Source organism: Tenrec ecaudatus, chromosome 7, assembly GCF_050624435.1.
Source record: "Tenrec ecaudatus isolate mTenEca1 chromosome 7, mTenEca1.hap1, whole genome shotgun sequence".
Lineage (NCBI taxonomy): Eukaryota > Metazoa > Chordata > Mammalia > Afrosoricida > Tenrecidae > Tenrec > Tenrec ecaudatus.
In genome coordinates this window covers 14,789,297-14,809,594 of record NC_134536.1, presented here as the reverse complement: position 1 = coordinate 14,809,594, position 20,298 = coordinate 14,789,297, and positions in this window count along the sequence as shown.

The following is a 20,298-nucleotide window of genomic DNA, read 5'->3' as shown; positions in this document are numbered from 1 at the left end:
CTGATGGTATTATGGTACAGTCCTCTCAAAGAGGGGTGTCAGAGGTTTGGACAGAGGTGACATTTCACTGATGGCCCCGGCACTATCTCCCAACAACACAGGTTGTGAGACTGGCTGGGCCATGACCTGGATGAGGAAGCTAGAATCGCCAGTATCTTGGAATGTGAACCTTAGGTGGGGCTATGTGGTACTCGTAAAGATCTATTTCTTCTCCCCCAACTCCCGCCAGAGGTATCAACTTAGCAGACTTTTAAATGGACACAACTCCCCCCACCTCCACTTATATCCTCAAGTTTTGCTCTGTCAAACGCCCTGCGCCCATTCCTTGCTGATACCTATGAGACCTAATGGCACAGGGCTGAAAGCATGCAGCGGATAACCGAAAGATTTCAGTGTTTGAACCCACTAAACCACTCTGCAGGAGAAAGATGTGGCAGTCGGCTTCTGTGATGATTGACAGCCTTGGGAACCCATGGGAAGTTCTACTCTGTCCTGTAGAGTTACTATGAGTCGGAGACAGCTGAGTGGCAATAGGTTTGATTTGGGGTTTTGATGATATATCGAATAGGTTCCATAATTATCTGGTCACTTCCTATTATTCAACTCAGCCCAGCCCAGTTCAAAATTGCAATTTTTGTTTTCCAAAATGAATTTTCTTCCCACTGCAAGCCCGTCTTTTGGCACAAGAGGCTTGGAAAATAAGCCAGCTCCTTGAGTCCAAGGGAGGAGAGTGGTGGAGGATATGAAAGATATCTCTTTACTTAAGTGGTCTTTGCTAGGATTCCCTCCCTGTTGGCTGTGTATTCATGGGACAGACCCTAGGGTTCTGGCACTTATGGGGCAGGTGTCCAGTGTCTGCGGTCCACGTGTGGGTTGTTCCGAGGTGCACAGAGGATTTTCCAGTGTACTAAACCATACAACATCCTCTGCAAACCTGTCCCTTCGGACTCATGGTGACTGTGTGTGTGACAGAGCAGTTCCTTGACTGTGATCTTGATGCGAAGCTGTCGTTCCTTGCAGATCACAGCGCAATGCAGAACCACTACACAAACAGGGCTCCTCTGGGGAATATATAGGTCCTAGAATTTTCTGGTTTCCAAGGGCTGCTCACTTCTCTTAGCTCACCGACACTCCCTGACCCCACACTCTCCTGCCCCTCCATCTTCCAATTCAGCAAATACCATCTCTCTGATCTTTCTTCCTTAGTTACATCTCCCTCTAATTCTAGCCCTGCCTTTAAGGATTTAGGAGATTAGATGGCACCCACCTGGCTAATCCAGGATATTCTCTGATCTCAAGACCTTAAGTCAAATCTTCAAAGCTTCTCTTGCCATGTAAGGTAACATATTCATATGATCCAGGGAACATTATCTTCTATAGACTTCCCTGTTGGCACATTTTATAGGAATGGAGTGAAACTGTGTGTGTGTGTGTGTGTGTGTGTGTGTGTGTGTGTGTGTGTGTATGACTTACATTCTTCATTGACATTAGGTTTGGGTTTCTCTGTGTAGTTTCATGAACTGAAGTTTACTTTCATGATTTCATAGTATTCCAAGGTATGACTATGTGGTCACTTGTTTAGCTATTGCTCTGCTCATTAGTTTTAAGGTTTGGGCTATTGAAAACATGGCATGATATGAACACTTTTCTAAATGCCTGCTGACTGCAGTGAGCAAACATTTCTTTCAGGTTATATGTAAATGTGGAGATAGAGATGTTTTCCCACATGCTTTAGTTTGCAGGGGTGGTCGTGAGAAACGTATTTAACATGTTCCTTTATGTTACTTGCTGTTGATGTCTGGATTCTTCTAGGATCTTCTCTTTTTCTTAATTTTTTTGAGGCCTCACTACAGCTTTGGTGTAGGTTTCTTTTTATTTCTATGATTGGAGAGTCTGTTGGGTTCTTGGGATTTATATTAGGCAAATCAATTTAAATATGCACAGTTCCGATCTGACAAATGGCACCAGCACTGTGATCATGACACAGAACATCTCCATCATTCCAGATCATTTCCTTAACCCATTTGATATTTCAGCCTTCCTATTTGTCCCTGACCCCAGGCAGAAAATGATCTATTTTCTGCCACTATATATCCATTTTAGTATATAATATGTATATATTATCCCTGGAGGGATAGTGGTTACATGTTGGGCTTTAATCTGCAAGGTTAGCAGTTTGAAACCACCAGCTGCTCCTTAGGAGAAAGACAGGGCTTTCTAGTTCCATAAACACTTACAGTCTCAGAAACCCATGGAGGGGCCTCATATGAATCAGCATAAACTCAACGATAGTGAGTTATATATCGATTTACAATGGAAAGAATTCTATATTAATATTAATAGAATCACATAGTATGTATCATTTGGGGCCTGGTTTATGTTCACTGGGCACATTTATGAGATTATTTCATTTTGTTGCATGGACTAGCAGTGCATTTTTGGGACTGCTATTAGTAGTTCATTGCATAGCTCATTTTTATCTAGTCACTTGTTGATAGAGATGTGGTTTATAGTCTTCATTTCTGGCTCTCTATTATGACTAAACGTGCTGTGGAAGTTCATGTAGGCAGTTTTGTTTGCTCATGTTTTCATTTCTTTTGAGCAAATACTGAGTCATGGATTTGGTGGGACATATATGACTTGGAGCCCTGAAGGCATAGTGGGTATAGATTGGCCAGAAGTTCAAAACCGCTAAGGAAGCTTTCTGGTCTGGTAAAGATTTATAGACTCAGAAACCCACTGGGGAAGTTCTACTCAGTCCTATAAGGGCGCTATGGATTGGAATCAAATTGATGGTAGTAAGTTTTGAGTTTTTTTTTCTTTTTTGGTTTATATTACTTGTGCTTCATTTTATTAGAAAATTTCAACAATCTTCCAAAGTCGCTGTATGATTTTACAGGGCCACCAACAATGTGTGAGACTTTCACTTGCTCCAAATCCTTGCTAAATTTTGATATCGTCAATCTTTTTAGTTTTAGGGTTTTTAAATTTTGTTTTGTATGCATGTAGTCATATTAATTTGAATTTGACATTGAACACACTTTCATGCGTGTAATTTTAAATATATTTTACATGGAAATATTTATTCAATGTTTTCCCATGTTATATATAACTAAAATATTTTACTGTGCATCTTTTAAAATATATTCTATATACAAATCTTTGCCAGATGTATATTTATGTAGGTATGCTTAATATTATGTATATACTTTTCATAGTTTGTGATTCATCTGTCAGCTTGCCATGTGATTAGAGTGTTGCTCGGAACCCAGAAGTCATGCCATCAATATTTCAAATACTATCAGTGGTGCCCATGGTGGAGCTTCCAGACTAAGACTCACTAGGAAGAAGAAGCTGGTGATCTCTTCTATTTCTCATATGTAATGCACCCATGCATATAACATGCATAGCACGCATGTGGAGCAAATGCAAAAGGGGGTTGCACAGTTTTTTAAAAGCCATATAATGTGTGCACTATTTGAAAACAACTAAGTACTTCTACATACTTTTGCCAGTGAAAATCATGTAAATAGACATGGATCCATGTGTGATATCATGCTGAAAGATGAACTCTTCAGGTCAGAAGGCATTCAAATTATGATTGCAGAAGAGCTGCCTCTTAGAGGTTGAGTTGACCTTAATGAGGTGGAGGCAGTTAAACTTTCAGAACTTTCATCTACTGATGTGATATGACTCACAAGAAGAAAGCATTCATTAATAATTGGAATGGAGTAAGTGTGAATCTAGAAAGGTTGCAAGTTGTCAAGAATGAATTGGAATGCTTGAAGACATCTTGGGCATTAATGAGTTGAACTAGTGTTGGTAATTTTTAATCCGACAATCAAATGGTCTACTATGCTAGGAATGACAAGTTGAATAATAACATCATCCCATTCGTTGTCAAAAAGATCATTTCAAGATGTGTCTTGAAGTATTATGCTGTCTGTGATAGGATCATATATATGCACCTGCAAGGAGGATCAGTTAGTACAACTATTAATTAGATGGACACATAAACAGCTAAAGATAAAAATGAAGATTCAGTATTGTACTAACTTCTATAGTCTTCAATTCATCAAACATGGAATCAAGATGAAGTGATAATTACTGGTGATTGGATGTGAATGTTGGAAATAAAGAAGAATCGGTAGTTGGAAAATGTGATAGAAATGAAGCTGGGGATCATATGAAAAATGTTGCAAGACACTGACTTTTTCAATGTAAATACCCCTTTTCCCCAATAACGTCAAGGCACCCATATACTTGGATTGAAATTTTGTTGTTTGGGGCCATTGAGTTGGAACCAAATAATAGCAACCATATGTCCAACAGAAGAAAACACCACCGGGGCCTGCACAATCATCACAATCCTTGCTATGTTTGAGACCATGGTTGAAGCTACCGTGCCAACCCATCTCACCAGGGGCTTCTTTTTCGCTGATTCTTCTTCTTTAAAATCATCTTATTGGGAACTCTTAAAGATGTTATAACAACCCATAATTCAAATATATCAAACATAATCATGCAATTACTGCCATCATCATTTTCAAAGCATTTTTTTCACCTCCCCTTTGCCCCCTCCTTTTCCTTCCTTATCCTCCAGGAAACCTATTCTTATATTATAAATAGTAGTTATTATTATTATTGCCATATCTTACACCATCCACTGTGTCTGTTCCCCTACAATTCTGTTATTCGTTTCCCTTGAATGGGGTTATACAGACCTTGTTGCTATCGGTTTTTCCTCCCTCCATTCCCATACCCCTAGGGAATAGTTGCTCCCATTATTATTACTGATGGGTTTATCTATCTTTGATTTTATGCATCGAATGATCTTCATTATATAAATGAATATTTGCAGGTCTAACCAGCCTAATGAGGTAAAACTGGGACCATAATAGTAAGGGTAGGAAATATTAAAAAACTAGAGGATAGTTATGTATTTTATCAGTGCTATACGACATCCTCTATATATCTTCCCTCCCATATGGTCCTTCTGTGAGGGGCTGTCCAATTATCTTACAGGCGGGTTTGGGGTCTCCACTTCATGCTAATTTGATTAGTTGTTTTTGAACTTTTGATACCTATTCCTATCAACACCTCATGGTCACACAGGCTGATGTGCTTCTTCCATGTGGGCTTTGGTGCTTCCCTGCTAGATGGCTGCTTGCTTAACTACAATCCTTTAAGAGCCCAGATGCTGTATCTTTTGATAGCCAGGCACCATCAGCTTTCTTCACCACATTTGCTTATGCACCCGTTTGTCTTCAAAATGTCGGGAAGATATTATACATTGCCACGTTATTCAAACAAACCATTCTTGTACTGAGGTAAGTTTCAAGTAGAGGTCCAAATTCCATATGTTTCCTTATTGTATTTACACATATATATACATTGACTAATACACCTATCTTTATCTAGTTATATATTTACATATATACGCATCTATATATTGATATTTATACCTATAGATATGATTATTACTTTCTAGTTCTTTCCTCTTTTTCTTTTTTCCCCTTCTGTCCCACCATTATGTTTACCACGTTCCCCTCTCAGGTATTCCTCTCAGATATATTTCAATTGATCAGATATGATCTGGAATGCTACACCTTTCTCCCCTTCAAGTTTATATCCCTTGCCATTCCCCTGCCTCATTGTTATTGGCTCCTTGCTCCCCTTCCCATGCCTCCTCCTCTCTCATGCCCCACCCCTTGTTGGCTCCTTGGGATTGCTTATCCTGACTATCTTACATAGGTAGACACCAAGAAAGAAACAAAAAAAGAGAGTGACAGAGAGAGACCATACGAGTAGTCCCAAGTCTATCTGTTGCCTGACCAAGTAGATGCGCATCCCTCTGTTAAGCGGCTAGCAGACCTTGTTGTAATCCATCGGCCGAATCCCATTTTCTTTCAGAGATCCCTTTCCCAAGATCTGCTTACCTAACATCCCTTACCCTTTTAGTCTTCAACGCTCGTGTCCAAGAACCCCGCCTTCTACAAGAACCATTGTTCTTCTTGCAGTCAAAGATGGAGCAGTCTAGTGCCCCACTCCCGACCCTGTTACACCTTTAGTCTTTCCTTGTGGCCCCCTTGTGAATTTCCTCCAACCAGTTCAGATGAGGTGCCAAGCGCTGCCCCTGGACTCAGAAGTCTCCAACCAGCTTCCTCGGGGACTTCATGGCTTTGCTCCCATTGCTGGTCTGTTGCCCTCTCCTCTTGGTTTGCTCCTATGTAGGCATGTCAGTCTGGCAGCATTTACAGAACTATGTCTTCAGTGCTACTGACCCTCTTCTTTATCGATCATATTGTCCTTCTCCAAGGGCGTGTCCTTCCAAGAGCGTGTCCAAAGGGAGACAGGTTGATCGTCCTCACTTCTAAGGAGCGTTCTCATTGTACTTTTCCCACGACCAGCGTGCTCCTCGTTCCAGCAGTACGGGGTGTATTCACTATTCTTTGCCGACACCGTAATCGAGAGGCACCAGTGCTTCTGCTATCTTCTTTCTTCGTTGTCCAGGTCTCACAGGTACATGAGACTATTGAAAATTAATTTCTTCCATCAGGCACACTTAAAACTTCAAAGTACCAACTTTTCTTTTTGACGCTTTAAAGAAGTCGTTTGCAGCAGATTTACCCAATGCAATGCGCCGTTTAATTTCTTGACAGCTGGGCATTGATTGTGGACCCAAGTAAAAGGAGATACTTCAAATATTTCTCTGTTCATCATCGAGTTGTTAATTGGGCTGGTTGTGAGCGTTTTCTTCTTCTTTATGTTGAAGCATAAGGCACACGAAGTCTGTTGCCTTTTGATGTCCACGGGTAAATGCTTCATTTCTATCTCAGCCTGCAAAGTTGTGTTCTCTGTATATAGAAAGCTTTTAATGAGTCTTCCCCTAATTCTTAATGAGCCTTCTGATTCTGACACCACACTTTCCCTCATATCCTCCAGCTTCTTAGGTTGTTTGCTCGGTATAAAGATATTGCTGTTGTTGTTGTTAGGTGCCATGAGTCAGTTCAGACATATATTGACTCTGTGTACAACAGCACACCATCCAGGCCTGTGCCATCCTCACAATGGTCTTATATTTGAACCCGTTTTTGCAGCCACGATGCCAATTCATCTCCTAGAGGGCCTTTCTCCTTCTTGCTACCTCCTTCTTGCAAGCATGATGTCCTTCTCCAGGGACAGGTCTCTCCTGATAACATGGCCAAAGTATCTCAGATGAAGTCTCGCCACCCTTGCCTCTAAGGAGCATCCCGACTTTACTTCCTCCAAGACAGATTTGTTTGTTTTTCTTGAAGTCCATGGGCCTTTTCAATATTCTTCACCAACAATATAGTTCCAATGAATCAATTTTTCTTCTGTCTTCCTTATTCAGTGTCCAACTTTCACATACATCTGGGGCTATTGAAAGTACTGTGGCTTGAGACAGGCACACCTGAGTCCTCAAAGTAACATCCTTGCTTGTCAACATTTTAACGAGGTCATGTGCAGCAGATTTAGCTCATGTAGTGCATTGTTTGATATCTTTTCTGCTGCTTCCATGAGCATTGATTGTAGATTTAAGCAAGATGAAATCCTTGACAACTTCATTCTTGTCCCCATTTATCTTGTTGTTACCTCGTGGTCCAGTTGTGAAGATTTGGGTGTTTTTTTTTTTTTAATTGATTAAGTAGGAAGAAAGAATGCAACTCTAACATACACTTCCTGGCTTTAAACAAGGTAGTGTTCCCTTGTTCTGTTAGAATAACTACCTCTTAGTTTACGAAAAAGGTTCCTCATGAGCACAATTCATTGTTCTGAAATTCTCATTCTTCACAATGTTCATCAGAATGCATTATGATCTATATTCAATACAGCACAGGTAAATATCTTCTGGTGCTCTCTGCTTTCAGCTCAAGATCCATCTAATATCAACAGTACTATCCTTCGCTCCATGCCCTCTTCTGACTCCAGCTTGCCTTTTTCACAGTTCCATTGGTACTCTGAGTGTAGTGTGCATCTTTGTTCTCTCAACACCTAGGAGCTTCTTTTCATCTTTTGTTTTCATCAAATGCTAAAAGCTCCCTAATACCGGTGTACAAAATTCTACAACCAAATTGGACAAGTGACAGTTCTTGATAAAGTTAAACATATTTATTCCTATAACTTAACAATTCCATACTAGATATTTATTTAAGAGTTAAGGAAATATATGTCCACATGAAGGTTCATGTAAGATCATACCAACACTATTTGCAATAATTTCCCACTGGAAAAACATTTTCTCAACAGAAGAGTAGATAAACTAATTATACTATATTCACAAAGTGGAGTACGACTACGTAATAAAAATGGGTGGAAGGGATATTTACAAATAACAGTAAATGTGAGGGTGGCCTAAAACTGGCAATGTTTCTTGCTGTTATTCCTAGGGTTGCTATGAGTTGCAACTCACTTGATGTCACCTAGCACCACAAGACACACACACACACACACACACACACACATATGTTATTGACATATACAACATGGATACATCTTACCATGAATTGACAAATTGGCTTAAAGAAGTCAAATTGAAATGATGCTATTGATAAGAACTTCAAAGATAGATGAATCTAATCTGTGGCAATAAAATAGAACAGTTGTTGTGTCCATGGAAAATTAATGCCTTTTGACTGTTGGGTGTTTTGGTAGATCAGAATATCTTCTTATATCATGCTTAAGAATATTCTCCCTGTATTATTATAATAAAGACATTCAACGACATCTTCTAAGAGTTTTTAACTATTTGATTAGCTGTTTGCATTTAGTTAACATACTTGTAGTGATATTTTACTTTATTTTTCTATCTCCTCTAATTTGGCAGTCACATCTGTCATATGCTATGTTTTCATTTATGTGCATGGTTTTTGCCCTCAAACTTATTTCTGCTTCTATATTTATCTACCCTTGTGAATAGGAAAATGCTTTAGTTACCATAGTTTAAAAATAAATCTTGATTTTTACTTTAATGTTTGTGTTTTACTTTCTTGGTTATTATTATACTTTTACTCCTTCATATGCCTAGCGTGTCCATTTTTAGCAAATTCCTATTGGTTGTGTGACTGTAATTGTTTTGGTTGATAAATCAATTTGGGCAGACATATTTCCAAAAGTATCACATGGAAGCCTCTTTTCTAGGGAATTTGTATATCTCTTCATTTATCCATATTTTAAAAGATATTTTCAATATCATTTTATAATTTTCTCCATACAGGTGTTTCCTATCATTTATGAGGCAATTTTAAGGGTTTTTAAAAAGCAGTTATTTCTTTGTGGCAGATATCTGTCTTCTTTATGTTTCCTTTTTAGTTTTCATTATTTACAGGAACATTATTTCATTGTACAAGTACGTTACACATGCATCCACCAATTTTATAAACTTTAAAAGGTATAGTATTTCATCTAAAGAATGTATTTTTGTGTGCTAAGAAGTTAAGTTTTGTTAATATACTTAAGTTTGATAAACTTATTTTTGGACACACAGGGTAGAAAAGCATCTCGCATTGCTGCGCTTAGGTGATGCCTGGTGGGCTTTATGGGCGGCCCGCTGTACTACAGCATGAAACCCTGCCTAATCCTGCTTTGTCCTCACAATTTTGATTGTGTTTGAATTCATGGTAAGAGTCCCTGTGATAATCCAATTTATAGAGGGTTCCTCTTTTTCACTGACCCTCTTCTTTCCCAAGCATGATATCTTTCTTCAAAGGCTGATTCCTCCTAATACATGGCCAAAGTCAGTGAGAAGAAGTCTCACGATTCTCATTGCTCAGGATTCTTGTGCTGTATTTGCTCCAAGATTTGTTGATGTTTGTCGATTTTTCTAGAAGTCCATTATACTTTAAATATTCTCACCAACACTGTGATTCAAAGCAATCAATTCTCTTTACAGTGTTCCCTATTCATCGTCTAACTTTCACATGCATGTGACACAATTCAAAATGCCATGACTCGGGTCTGGTATCTCTTACTCTTCAAAGTGATACCTTTGTGTTTTACAGCGTTGACTGGGTCATGTGCATCCTATTTGCTGAATGTAAAGAAGTACGTTGTTCGATTTCTTGACGACTTCCCTGATTGTGGTCCAAGTACAGTGAACTCTTTTGACACCTTCAATCTTTTCTCCATTTATTATGGTGTCGTCTGCTCGTCGAGTTGTAAGGAAGGTTGTATTCTTTACACGGAGTTGTCATCCTGCGATCCACACTGAAGACTGGAGTCTTTGATCATCATCAGTCAGTGTGTCAAGTCCCTTTCCATTTCCAGCAGGGGTATATCCTCTGTGTGTTCCAGCTTGGTAATGAGCCTCCCTCCAAGTTTGATGTTATGTTCCCGCTCAGATCATCTCCGCTCATGCGATTATTTCCTCAGCATACAGGTTGAATAAGTGTGGTAAAAGTATATAACCATGATTCACACCTTTCCAGACTTTAAACCATGCGGTGCTCCTTTCTGCTGCTTGACTGACTGGCCACTTAGTCTGCGCGTAGATTCCACATGAGCACAATTAAGGGTTATGTAGAACCCATTCTTCTAAATGTCATCCTTAATTCGTTATGAGCTACACAATGAAAGGTCTTTGCATTGGTGGCTTTCATGTTGCTGTGATGTTGGAATCTCTGCCATCAGTATTTCAAATAATATCAAGATTATCCATGGTGAATAGATTTCAAGAGAGTTTTCCAGACTAGGAAGAAGGACGAGGCTGACCATTTCTGAAAAAAAGAGGAATATTTAGCCACCCCAAACTTATAAATAGCAGAGGAATATTATATGATCTAGCATCGGAAGAGGAGCTTCTCAGGTTGGAAGTCACTCAAAATACACTCTGGGAAAAGCTGTCTCCCCAAAGGAGGGTAAACCTTAAGGAATTGGATCGAGCAAAATTTTGAGGACTTTCACTGTTGGTGGTGCATGACTCAAAATGAGAAGAACCAATTGCAAACATGTGTTAATAATTAGAACATGGAATGCACAAAGTGAGAAACTAGGAAAACTGGTAGCCATCAGAAATGAAATGGAACATGTTATGATTGTTAGGTCTCTCAAGTCCCTTCTGACTCTTTGAAAATCCATGAACAATAGGACAAAATACTGCCCAGTCTGGTGCTCCTAACAGTTATTCTTATGGTTGAGCCCATTGTCCAACCACTAAGCTAATCCCTCTTGAAGAAGGTCTTTCCTTTTTTGTTGCCCACTTTTCCTCACCACGCCGGATGCCTTTCTCCAGGGACTGCTCTCTCCCACTAAAATACTTGTCCAAAGGCTGCTGTGGAAGGAAGCCTTGCCATCCTTGCCTCTAAGGCGCATTCTGGTTGCACTTCTTCCAAGGCAGATCTGTTTGTCCTTTTGGCAGTCCACGGCACTTTCCATAGTCTTCACCAGCCCCATAATTCTAATGCACTTGTTCTTCTTAAGTCTTCCTTCAGTGTTCAACTTTCTCATGCATCTGAGGCAATTGAAAATACCATGCTGCATCTTACTCCTCAAAACACCCTACTCACTTTTCAGCACTTTAAGGAGATTATGTGCAAGCAATACTTGGTTTGATCTCTTGACTACTGCTTCCAAGAGGGTTGATTGTGCGTCCAAGCAAGACAAAATCCTTGATCACGTCAATCTTTTCTCAATTTATTATGATGTGATTTGTTCTGCTGAGAAAATTTTGTTTTCTTTACCTTGATTTATAATCCATATTAAAATATGCAATCCTTTATCTTTAATCAATAAGTATCAAGGTTCCCCTTACTTTCAGCAAGCCCTCTACCATCAGCATACTGCAGGTTGTTTAGAAACCTTCCTGTATTCCTGGTGCCTCATTATTCTTCATATAATTCAGCTTCTCTGATGATTTGCTCAACACACAGATTGAGTAATATGGTGAGATGATACAACCGTGACACCTCCTAAAATTAAACTATGTCGTATTTCCTTGCTCTGTTCTTACACTGTCCCTTGATCCATGTACAAGTTCTGAGTGAGCACAATGAAGTGTTCTGGAATTCCCATTCTGTTCAAGGCTCTCCATAGTTTATTATGACCCACACAGTTGAATAGTCAGTAAGACACAATGAACACCTTTCTGGCATTCTCTACTTTGAGTCAAAATCAATTGGACACCAGCAGTGTTATTCCGTGTTCCTTTTTTGACTCTGGCTTGAACCTCTGGCAGTGCACTGCTGCAACTGTTGTTGGGTGATCTTCAGAAAAACTTTCCCTGCGTGTGATATCAATAAAACGGCTATGCGATTTGTACCTGCTGTTGGGTCACCTTACATTGGGAATTGGTGCAAATATGGATCTCTTCCAGTCAGTTGGCCAACTAACTATTTTTCATATTTTTTCCACAAATTGATGAGGGTTTGCATTTCTTATCAGCTCGATGAAGCACTTCACATGGTATCTCATCTGTTCCTAGAGTCTTATTTTTGGCTAATGCTTTCCGTGTAGCTTGGACTTCTTTCCTCAGTGCTATTGGTTCTTGATCATATGTTACTGTTTGAACTGGTTGAATATCAATGAGTTCTTTTCGGTACAGTGACTATGTATTCATTCCATCTTCATCTGACGCTTCCCGTATTGTTCAAGAAATTGCCCATAAATCTTTCAACATTACAGCTCAGGGCTTGGATTTTTTCTTGAGCTATTTCAGTTTAAAGTATCCTGAGCATGTCCTGTCTTCAATTTCTACATCATTAATTTTAGTAGTTGGTGCATAAATTTCAATAATATTTGTATTGATTCTGTTTCCTTGTCTTGGGATAGATGATATCCTGTTACAGACAGCATTATACTTCAAGGTAGATCTTGAAATGTCATTTTCAATGAGGAATGCCACATCATTCGTCTTGATTCTGCCATTCTAGCCACAGTAAATCCCATGATTTTCTGATTAAAAATGGCCAATACCAGGCCATCTTAGCTTATTAATGCTTACAATATTGATCTTTATGCATCCCATTTCATTTTTGACATTTTGACTTTTGAAGCACAGTGAAATTACTTCCAGCATCACAGCAACACACAACACCACAGTATGACAAACTGACAGACAGGTGATGGATGTATAATCGCATATATGTGCACATGTCCGTTTCACCTCACTTGTGTCTAGGCTATTGATCTTTAGGCATTCCATTTTATTTGCCATGACTTCCACTTTTCCCAGATTCATACTTAATACAGTCTGAGTTATTAGTAATAGATTTTACTAGTTATAGTTCTATATTCCTAATAACTAGTAGTAGTTATTAGGTGGAGTCTATTAGTGATAGATTATTGAAGTGTTTCTTCTCATTTGGAGTCATGCTCCAGCAGCAAGCGAAGGTCCTGAAGGCTTTCCTTTGTCCACATCTTTATGGTTCATTCTACTTTGAGAATTCAGCTCTTTCTCAGTCATCATGTGAGTGCCTTTCGACCTGAGGGGCTCATTTTCTGGAACTATCTCTGAAACGTCGGCATCTCTCGGTGTTTTGATGCCATTCATGAGGTTTCCAGGGACTAATTCCTCCAAAGCAAACTGCATATTCCTCCTTTGCAGTCTGTTGGCTCTGCTGAATCCTGTTCACTGTGGGTGACCCCGCTGGTATTTAAAATACCAGTGACCTAGTTTCCAGCATTACAGCACCCCACAAGCCATCACAGCATGAAAAACTAACAGACAGGTGGTAGTCATTACAAAGGCCAATATCAAGGACATTAGTAGTCAATACACAAGTCAATATCATAGGCATTAATGAGCTGCAACTGGCCATTTTAAATTGGACAGTCATAATGTTTACTATGCTGGAAATGACAAGGTAACATTGGCTTTCACAGTAAGCATCTAATATGTAATATATTTTAGATAGTAATATTATTTTCTCAGTATACAATCACATGGCAGGGCATGGTGCCCCAACAGACTGGACTGGAAAACGCTCCTAAGGGCCAGCAAACGATCCCTGAACAAACTATAAGCTTTTCTCTTGGGAAGTGTTTTGTTTTGTTGTTTGTCAGTGGTTTGTTGTTCTTGTTTTGTTGTCAGGTTGTATACTGTTGCTTTGTTTTCCTCTGTCTTGTTTTGGTGCATGTTAGTGTCTCCACAGGTCTGTCTGAATAGGACAGGCTGGATGAACTATCTGGAGGAAAAACAACGGGACCGACAGTTCTGGGAGGACTTGGGGTGGGGGGTAGGGGGGGGTAAGGAAGTGGTGTTAACAAACACAGGGACAAGGGAACAACATGGGACCCCAAATGGTAGAGAGGGGGGAGTGGCAGGTCTGGTGGGGAATGATCAAGGGTAAGGTTGCTTAGAGAAGAGGTATACTCTAGCCGAGGTGGCGACGAAGCATGGTAGTAGGGCAGGAGGAAAGTCAAGGGAGATGGAGGAAAGAGCTAGGAGTCAAAGGGCATTTATGGAGGTCTAGACAAAGACATGTACATGAAAATATATATAGGAGGATGGGGAAGTAGATCGATGTGTCTATATTTATAGGTTAAGTATTAAGGTGGCGGAAGGACCTTGGGCCTCTACTCAAACACTCCCTCAATGCATGAATACCTTCTTTTATTAAATTGGAACTCTATGATGCTCACTCTCCCGACACAACGGCTGGAGCCAAAGTGGGTGAACAAGTAAATGTGGTGAAGAAAGCTGATGGTGCCCGGCTATCAAAAGAGATAGTGACTGGGGTCTTAAAGGCCTGAAGATAAACAAGCGGCCATCTAGCTCAGAAGCAACAAAGTCCACATGGAAGAACACACCAGCATGTGTGATCAAGTGGTCCCGAAGGGATCAGTTATCAGGCATCAAAGAACAAAAAAATCATATCATTGGCTGCACACCCCCATGATAGGATCGCTGAAGACAAATGGGTGCATAAGCAAACGTGGTGAAGAAAGTTGATGGTGCCTGGCTATCAAAAGAGATAGTGTCTGGGGTCTTAAAGGCTTGAAGGTGAACAAGCAGCCATCTAGCTCAGAAGCAAAAAAGCACACATGGAAGAAGCACACCGGCCAGTGCGATCACGAGGTGCCAAAGGGACCAGGTATAAAGGCATCATGAAAAAAAAAAGATATATGTGTGTATATGTATATATATGTGAGTCTATATATGTATATGTGTGTGTGTATATATATATATATATATATATATATATATATATATATATATATATATATATATACCATATTGAATGAAGGGGGAAGTGCAGAGTGGAGACCCAAGGCCCAAGTGTCGGGCAATGGAGATCCCCTCACAGAGGGGTTCAGGAGAGGAGATGGGTCAATGAGAGTGCAAGGTAGTACCAATGAAGAACACAGCTTTCCCCTGAGTCCTGGATGCTTCCTACCCCCAACTACCATGATCCGAATTCTACCTTGCAGGGCTGGATAGGGCAGAGGTTGTACACTGGTGCATATGGGGGCTGGAGGGACAGGGAATCCAGGGTGGATAATACCTTCAGGACCAGGGGTGTGAGGGGCGATGCTGGGAGAGTGGAGGGTGAGTGGGTTGGAAAGGGGGAACTGATTACAGGGGTCCACGTGTGACCTCCTCACTGGGAGAGGGACGGCAGAGAAGGGCGGGGGAGGGAGACTCCGGATAGGGCAAGATATGACAAAATAACGATGTATAAATTACCAAGGGCACATTGGGAGGGGGGAGCAGGGAGTGAGGGAAAAAAAAAAAGAGGACCTGATGCAAAGGGCTTAAGTGGAGAGCGAATGCTTTGAGAATGATTGGGGCGGGGAATGTACAGATGTGTTTTATACAATTGATGTATGTATATGTATGGATTGTGATAAGAATTGTATGAGCCCCTAATAAAATGTAAAAAATATATATATATTTACTCATATATTAATGCTTGCTTATACCTTATTTCTATTTTGTATATATTATATTAGCTTAGAGTATTATAAATGATATTAAGAATGACTGTAGTTTCACTTTCAGTTATGACTTTTCTTGTCATGTTTTATATACCGTTTTACATACTTTTTCTCAGGTTAAAGAAGTTCACTTCTATTTCTCACTGGTTAAGAACTTGATTAGAAGCAATTCAATGGCAATGAATGAGTGAAGAACTTTTAAACAATCATAAATAGAGATTAAATGATAAAGAATCATTTCTTTTATTTACGGAATAAGATGCTTTTTTCCTTTCATTTACTAATGTGAAAAACTCCATTCCCCATCACTGCATGTAGAAAGATAAGCTTGATGGTAGCAGGAATTGAGGTTGGGTGAGCCGATGTACAGTATCTGCCCCAGGACACGCCTTTGGCTTTTCAACATCCTCTCTACCCATCTTCTCATATGTGCAGTTCCAAATAGCATCCTTAGTAACTTCAAAGTGCGACTGCCTTGCATAATGCAATCATTCCCTGTGAAAGAAGCACAAACCTTCTCTCTCAAAGGGGTGGTACAAAGTCTCATCAGCTCCTGCATACATTTCTGCTTTGTGTTTATGCTCCTTGTGGTTCTTAACCCAGCAGCCTCCTCAGGGCCTGTCATCTAGTTATTTCACATGTTGCATAAAATCATAGGTAAAAGACAGAGCAGGGAATGAGGAGAATTTTATATAAAAATAAACATAATAGAGCAATGGAAAATACGGCTTATCAATATAGACCTCGTTTATACAGCTGCTCATGAGTTCATGCCTAATAAACAATAATTTACTCTCTCAACTATTCATTTCCAACATCTTTTCCTTTCAGCCACCATCTTCATTGGACAGTTTTTTTAATGTGACAAATTTTTGAAGCTTATTCCTGAGAAATTTGAATTCTTGATGGTCTTGCCTGTACTGGGTATTGGTTTGGTTCTTTCACTGGTATGGTGCATGTAGCTGTACTGGGAGATAATTCCTTAAGCAACCAACATTCCTCCTGATCTCGAACTCTATAGCTACCATCTTACTTCTTTTCTATGGTAAGAATCATTGATCCTAAACAACACAACGAGGAGTATAGCACAAGAAGTTCCTCCCACTTGGAGGAATTCCCTATTCCATTTCCTGCAGGACCACCTCGATGGGAAAGGTAGATCCATAACCGTACAAGGCTGCGTGTGCCCCCTTGCAGAAATATGTATTGAAATTCTGGCTCCCATCCTCGTGGATGTGATTCTGTTTGGAAATAGGCTTCCTGTTCTCTTAGTGAGGGCATAACAGGGTAGGGTAGGGGGTTTCTAACATCAATCACTTTGGAGTTTTGCAAAAAGCAGCATAGATACAGAGCCACACCCAAGGATAAGATATTATGGCAGAGGCAGTTACCGCTATAAACCTAATAACACCGAGGATGGCTGCCAGTCCCTGGAAGTGAAAGCAGACAATGAAAGACCTCCTCTTGGAACCAGACCCCGAATCCAGGCTTCTAGTCTCTGAACTATGACCAGGGACCTTTCTGTTCTTTAATGTATTGCAACACTAGATAACTAGACAAGGTGGTACATAGGATCACAAAGAACCTGTTTATGATGTTGCCGTGAGATGCCCCACCGTCCCTCCCCACCATGCAACTCCTCAGAGGGAATGCTGACTGATATGCAGGTGTTTGTTTAGGAGCAAGTGATTGCAGCAGGAATGGGTATCTTGGGAGTGTATGAGACCCTACCCATGCAGTCAGCCACCTCTGAATTCAGGAGCCACTGAAGCCTGATCAAGTACATAGCTATTCTGCTTAGAAATGGAGGTGGTTCGACATGCTTGCTTTTATTTAGTGAATCAGAGAAAATCAGCTCCATGTATCATTAGGCCACTGGACTATTTGGTGTTCAGAGTCACGTGTTTACTTTCTGCCAGAACTTACCAGCAAGAGTCAAGAACTCTCTCTCAAAGAGAGAAGAGTTACTTCTTAAGGGACGCTTGACTTTGTCTAGAGTTTCTGCTGTGACTTAGGATTTTTGCAGTAACGTGTTCAGTAATAGATACTGTCACCACAACTGGATGAGTCAACAATTGTAGATTAAACTCCAAATTTCACTGCTATCGAGTTGTTTCTGACTCGATGGGGACATGATGCAGCAGAGTTGAAGAGCCTCTGGGGGTTTCTAAGACAGTAAATCTTTATGGGAGTAGAAATTCTCATGTTTCTCCCACAGTAAATTAAAAAGGGCTGCATATTCTTTACTAACTTGTTGACATCAGATCTCTCCTGACTCCCGAGGACCACCCTCTGTGTCAGAGTAGAACTGGACTCCCAAGGGTGGTGAAGAGCTGAGTATTTGGAAGTTGACTTTAAAGTCTTTCTTCTGAGGCACCTCTGGATGGAATCAAACCTCCAACTTCTCAGGGAGCAAGTGAGCATGCTAGCCCTGGGTGCCACCCGAGGACTACTGTACTTTACTTCTCACATCGAGTGGTATTCTAATTTCTCTCACCTTGTATGTGGAATGGCTTATATATTGCAAGAGGAGCCATGGGGGTTACTATCAGGTCAGTGCCAGACTGCTAAGTGCAAGGTTTGCAGTTCAAACCCAGCAGCTATTCCATGGGAAAAAGAGGAGGCTCTCTGCTCTACTTAAGATTTGTGGCCTTGGAAACCGTGCGTAGGGTCACTGCAAGTAAGAAATAACTTGATGGCCTTGTGAAGGAGCCCTGGTGGTGTAGTGGGTTAAGCTATGGATTGTTATCTGCAAGGTCAAGGGTTGTACCTCATCAGCCATTCCTCAGGAGAAAGCTGTTGGCCCCTGTAAAGATTTATAGTCTCAAAAGCCCTAAGGTGTCCTATAGCATTGCTCTGACTTGATGGCAGTGAGTTTGGGAATTGATGCACACCTGGTTTTGCACCTCGTTTCTTAAGGGGTCTGGCAAAATTTCCTTTTTCCTTCTGAATCCCTAAGAAGCCATAGAAGAAATCCAAGGATTCTGAAGCTACCATGGTGTGGGAAAGCTCGAACTTCATGGAAAAACCATATAAACAGTCCCCGTGGAAAAATATCTAACCATTCTTCATGTATGTGAGTTATCTCCACCAAGGCTCAGGCCCTGTAGAAAACAGATGAGTCACTTCTACCGAGCCCTGCCCAGATTTCAGATTTGTAAGGTAAATAAATTATTGTTGTGGTTTTAAGTGATTATGATTTTGGGGTGGTTTGTTATGACATAATAGATTTCTGGGCATCGGCTCAACATCCAGTTAGCATAGCTCCTTACACTACAACCTGACTCTGCTGATTCTGATCCAAGAGGCCTCCCGTGCTTTGGTCCTCCTGAAATCAACCAGCCCATGGTGGTAAATGTATTAGAGATGGACACCCAGATGCCTATCTGTTGTCTCCAAAGGTTGGAAGTCCTGGGGACGACCTTTTCCTAGTGGTAGGAGTACAAAGTGTAACAACATGCCTTCCATCTGCACACGGAGAGCATGTGATTGGGAATAGTGCAAACACTGGGTCACTAGCAACTTGCTTCGTAATCAGTTCCCTTACATTGTCGAGATGCTGTCACCCACTCTCTGCCCTGATGGCGTTGATGGGCAAGCATTCAACGGCGAACCAGAACACAGGCAATTCAAACCCACCGCCATTCTGAGGGAGAAAGATGAGCTCTATCTGTTCCCACAAAGATTCACCCAACCTCAGAACCCCTAGATAGAGTCACCATGAGTCAGAATTGACTCAGTCGTGGGTTTGGGTTTTGTTTATGTTTTTCTCTGACACGCATAGATTGAAAGTGTACGCTATTTCCTGCTCATGATGTCCTGTCAGCAAGATCGCATGCACAAAGTGAATCATGGTTATTTTTGCAGGCCTCGTGCTGTTTTTGTTCTTATTGCTTTTTATTTGCCGAAGCTTTAATTGGAAGAGAGGTCTAGGAAAATTCCCTTTTTGATCTCTAATTTTATTTCATATAGTATCCTTGAGCTATTCTTCTCTAGATTTGGGGATTATTGATGTTGCTAGAGAATGAAATTAATAAAGTTTTCTTAAGCACCATGGCCTGATATTAAACTAATTTATGCATGAGATGAATCGCTCTGGAAACCAAAGGAGAAAGGGCCTGAGGATCTGCTTACAGCCTAAAGAAAACAAAGCAACATGAGCACCCTCACCCTGTTTGTTGGGTATCAGTAAATAAGCTGCTGTCAATCAATTCCATATGGCTTCTTTAGGTGTTAAAGTGTCCGTAAGGTTTCCAGTGACTGATGTTTTAAAAACATCATCAAGTGTTTCGTGTGAGTTACCACTGGGTGGGACTTACTCTAAGGTTCTACTCTGACGCCCACAGGGTCACCGTAAGACAGAATTAACTAACTGGCTTTGGTGTCTACCATAAACTAGTGCCT